Below are 5,576 nucleotides of genomic sequence, written 5' to 3' on the forward strand. Positions count from 1 at the left end.
CATAAAAGACGTTCTGCTCAGTTTCGTTAAATTTCGCTAACTTTCGCGCAATTACGCAAGAGCCATTTAAATGGCTCGAGCTTAAGCAAATATCATATTTGCTTAAGTTACTTGAATCCATTATGGTTATTTTTTGTTTTGACGATAACTTCTGATAACTTTTCGTTCAGTTTTGACATAAGATTACTTTCGGTTAAGTCTATTATAGTTGGGCCTTAAGGTTGCTATGATCCGTCCAACTCTATTCGCGTTCCACATACCATCCACACTGCAACGAATAAATTGTTCGCGCGCAACATAACCTCAAAATTATTCCACTCTTGTTTTGTTTTTGTGTGAAAGGTCATGGTTGAGGAAAATTTGGAGAAAAGGGTAATTCAATTCGTCGCTGTCTGCGAATAGAAATAAAGCTCATGTGAAAGAAAAGTCAAAATATGCGATCATCCACAGTTCGTAGTTCGCAGCTCATGTGCAAGATGCAGGTGATTTTTCTTTTCGAGTAGTACCTGAGGCATGATGGTTAGTGCGTTCGACTATCATCATCATGCTATAGGTCTTGGGTTCGATCCCCGCCTGTGCCATCTAAAGTTCTTTACACGGGTACTGCCTCTCGCTGAAAAGTGCTTTCTAAAATTAGCCGTTTGGATTCGGCTTAAAACTGTAGATCCCCTCCGTTTATGACAACATTAAACGCACATAGGAGAGAGTCTTAAGTCACTAGACTCTAGTTTTCAACGGGCTGTTGCGCCACCTAATTTATTTATTTAACTTTCGTGTCAACTTTCCATTAAGGTCACCTTTATTAAAATAAAATATGCAAAACACGCAGCGTACAGAAAGTCTGAGTGTAATAACGAACAAAGTCTATACATATACTCGTAATGTAATGGCAAACCAAACTGAGCATGGCTAAAGTGACAGCTGTCAAAAAGACCTACTCCGAAAGAAGTATTGCCATATTGAAAACGACACGTCTAAACAAATAGTTAAAGTTGCCAGTAAAACAAGTTATGCATTTTAGTGACCTTTCACTTATTACCCAAAGTACCAGAGAAAAGAAGATTTAAGAACTGCTTGAAAACGTTGTCGAAGAAAAGAACTTCACCATAATTTGAAAAAAAATTAAGATAATTCAATTAGGAAGAAATTCTCAATATCTCCTGGATTTGAATTGACATAATTGATTTATTTCTTTTCTCTTAACAATTAATGATCACATTAAAATGAAAGAAAATCTCTATATTGCGGATGTAGTACGAGTATTGCGAATTCCGTAATAAGCATAAATATTAATGCTTAGAAAGTAGGTAAGGTACTTCCTTCCTTAATTTTTTAACACCTATAAAGCCCTGACAGTATTATACGGTTTCGTTTGCAATAATCTCATAGTGCACTTAATTGCATTTAAACAAAAAGACAAAAATATTCAACAAACATTATTTCCGAGTTATAATTCAAACAAAAAGCCATTAATATCTCCTATGGTTGGTCACTTACTAACTATGTTAATAATCCCACAATCCCCCCCATAATTCATTATGATTACACAGCATCTTTTAAACAAAATTACATAATTTATTATAAATATGCAGTGTCCATGTGTAAAAATAAAAAGAGGTAAAAAGGCAATAATTTTTTTAAAGAAATAACATGAGATAACAGTTTTACCCTGAGAGTTATAATCATCATCATGAAAATGTTTAGTTTTTTATTGTTGTTGTTATTGTTTTTTTTTTTAAAGTAAAGTGGTGGAATCCAAAATAAACCCACTTTTTTTTTTATTGTGCAGGGATCTCCGGTTGAGTGATTTCGATGGAAATAATTATTATAATGAGCCTGATGGCTGGCTCTGTGAGTTGTTGTAGTTCTATGTAAGACTATGACATGATGGAAGCAATGTAAGAGAGTTGACAGTTCCATTGGGTTCATATTCATTTACCTATTGTTGAATTACCTATCAAGGTATTGTACTTTTCTTTTTTTTGACAAATCTTATTGCAGTTACTTCTTAATTTTAATGCTTGGAAAAGATGTCTCGGCTTTTTTTTAAGTAAGTGAATTGAATAATGATTTAGAACATGAGAGATAAACTGACATATCTAACCCATGTTTTTATAAAAAATTGAAGTCGTTTCGTCCTAGTGGAGATTTTTCATTGGGAATTTATAAATATTGATTTGTTTGCGACTAACCGGTTAGAATTAAAGACTCGTCCCTAAGTCAAGGTGACGATGTTTTTTGTTGTGCGTAGAGCTAGTGTTAGTACAGCTGTCAAATTTTGTCTAGCTTAATCCATCTTAGATGAAGAAAATTAACTTGACCTGCCTATCAACTAATTTGCTTAGAACAGTTTCCAAAATTAAAAAAGAATAATTTCCTAAATGTTTTTCGACAATTTTCTTAATCAGACAAATTATAAACGGAAACCAAATAATTGTGTTGTGTTAGAGCAAGAATAAGTAAATGTGCATAATTGATCTTAAATGAAAAATAAAAGGAAACGTCTGGACACATTTAACTTAAAATAAATTATATATTTTCTTTAATGCATGTATCTCTGCCATATTACGTCGTATGTCATTTCTGATATTTGATAGCACAAAACAATTTCCATATCAAGGATTTTTCAACAGGAACTTGACAACTTGCACAATTAAAGAACGTTTAAATATTGCTTCCATTTTTGGGGAAGGTTGAGCTTTTATGGGTGTAATGTTATCCAAGATCCTTACAAAAAATACGCCACAATATGGTCTGAGCGATTCCCAAATATTGATATCACCTTGAATTGACTGATTTGGCGGTATTTTCGAAACTTCGACCAACTCGTTGTCTCACTGACACGGCAATATCACACATTGATCATGTAGACTCGCATTTTTGGCCTTAACTCGTTTTTGTCTGTTAATTGGGGCGAGCAATACAACCCAAAATTAGAGTTAACGTTCTTAAAGTTGCGGTCAACAACTCAGAATTTCAGTAAAAAATATTTTTGGACGTTTTTCGTTTGTATATTTAACGTGATAAAAATGTTCTGTTTACTCAATAAATTGCCAGTGACAGTTTGATGAATAGTAAAAGGGTGCGTTTACATATTATATTCATAGTTGTCAAGTCCGTATTAAAAAAACCTGACGTTTTTATGTTCCATGCACTGAAATTGTATTCTTAAGAGTTAGACTTATTTGCTGAAATTTTAGTATAGAATTTTTTTCTAAAATTAACTTCTTAGAAAAACGCTTTAAACAAAAAATATTGTATCAGAAACATGTTCTTTTTGTAAAAAAGACAATTGTTGGAAATTCTTCTTGAAAAGCAGGTTTGTTCACTTATTCTGGGTTTTTGTGATTTAAAACGGACGGATCTTTGTGTTTGCAATTCTGACTGCTGATTAAAATCTTAGTTTCCACTCACAAATTTCATGACATTTAAAGTTTGAAAATAATTTCTGGCACAGCTGTAGTATTACAAAAGTGTCAAGTCCCACAAACGAGGTGGCACATCTTAAGATGAATCAGCCACCAAAATTATGGCTCAAAATGACGGTTAGACGTTCTGTTGCACAGCTGTCTTCTTAACAATGACATGAGATATAAAATCATCTACAATTAGTTCCCTACCAAACACCATTCTTTGTTATGTTGGAATGCATCGCTTGCGGAATGAAAGACACATTCGGAATCCAACCGCAGCAAAATGGAGTTTTTAAAGAACAGATCCACGACTCGTAAAAGTTAGTATTTGGCTTGTTCTTTTTCAAACTATTGTTGTTATGTCAAACAAATGTGATTGATACGAATTATTGGAATTGGTTACAGTCATTAAGCAATATCAAAAGTGAAAAAAATGACTTTAACTTTAAATCGTAATCAAAAATAACGAAAGAAAAACTGAAGCTGCTCTTAATGGCTGACACACAAACACGCTTCAGCTTAGGCTTCGTCTGCGTTGCGTTGGCCCTGGAGGTCTCTTTGAATGGCATTTTTGGCACTTCTGTCATTAGCAGCTGTTATTTTTTCTCAAATAAAAAAAATGAGTTTTAAAATCGAAAAAATGAAATCCTTCCAAAAGCAAATGTATGCTGTCAGACAAAGCAAATGTTCAGCAAATTTGAACTAGAGCTTGCGTTTGGAGTCACATTACGTAATATTAGGTTATTTACTTACGATTCTCAAATGAAACGTGAGGTCAAAGCTTCATTGTAATAGCATGCATTGAACTCCTATGGCTGAACTCGTAAACGTCAGGAAAAGCCGAATCTGAAGCGTGTTTGTGTTTCAGCCATAACTTGCTTGAGAATTTTAATACAAAATTCTAACCAATTTTTAAAAACAAATTAAAAAACCTTTCTTAAAGCAATCTTATTTTAAATCAATTTTATTTTTTGGATATAGTTTTAAGCCAAAAAAGGAATTGCTTATATGTACATATGTATACAAATCATACAATTTGACAGTTCAACACTTTCAACTCAGCTCCCGAGATGAGTTGTGGTTTTGACACAATTTAATCTGGCTGCATTCAAACATGGACAGATATTGTATCTGGATACCTTTTTGTTAGTGTTTTTCCTGTCGAAAACAGCTGACATCAACGGTATATGTGAGTATCAGAACAGCTGATTCAACATATGGTTGAATTTGAAGGAAGCCGAAAATTAATGTAAAATTTGTATCGTTTTTGTAAGATTCAGCTGTATTATAAAAATAATTTTAAAACATTTTGTAACCTGAAATCTAAATATTTGTCTCCTTTTTGTGAACAGCTGAAAGTTGTTTGTATTTTTTGCAAGCTCTCTCAATTAGGTATCTAAAAATTCACTTATCCAACATAAGTTTGAACGCAGCCATTGAGCCTAGAAACCATTTAATAACGTCATATTATTAGAAATCGTAACAATTTTATTGCAATTAACAATATTTGGAAAAAGTGCAAATCTCTGGTGTAAGTATCATCACGATGATTTGACAAAGTAAACTGAAAATAGTAGAACATACTTCATTACTTTGATAGGGGTTTGACAACATTCCCCACGAAATATTTTAAAAGCCTATGAATCAGATTGACGTTTTTAAAAACTTTCAAATAAATCAATTCAACTTAATAAACAAAATATCTACATACTTGGTTCTTTCTCAAAATAAAAAAATTCACACTATAACACTTAACCCCGACATTGCAAACAATCTAAATTTAACCAAAAGGTCAAATTTTATTGCATTATTAGTACCTTGGTAGGAAAGGTACCCACAAACAGAAGATTCAAAAATGTTGACAAAATCATTGATAGTCACAAGTTAAGCTCAACCCCGTTTATTTATTTTGTTATTTAGAAGATATTTTCTGTCATCAAAAATGTAGATCTACTTCCGTATCGTTTATAAAATCCGGTCTTCTCGTCAAGAATATATACAGACAAAAAATAATTTATTCAAATTAAAGTTCAGATGTTAGGTGCATTTCTGCTGCATGGTATTGTGACAGAGTCTATATGCGTAGCAAAATGTTCAAAATAGCCATCGAGGAAGGTTCCCTTGTCTCGTGGTTCTAAAGTAGCTTACACATAAATTTTAACA

The sequence above is a fragment of the Eupeodes corollae genome, chromosome 3 (assembly GCF_945859685.1).
Source record: "Eupeodes corollae chromosome 3, idEupCoro1.1, whole genome shotgun sequence".
NCBI classification, from domain to species: Eukaryota; Metazoa; Arthropoda; class Insecta; order Diptera; family Syrphidae; genus Eupeodes; species Eupeodes corollae.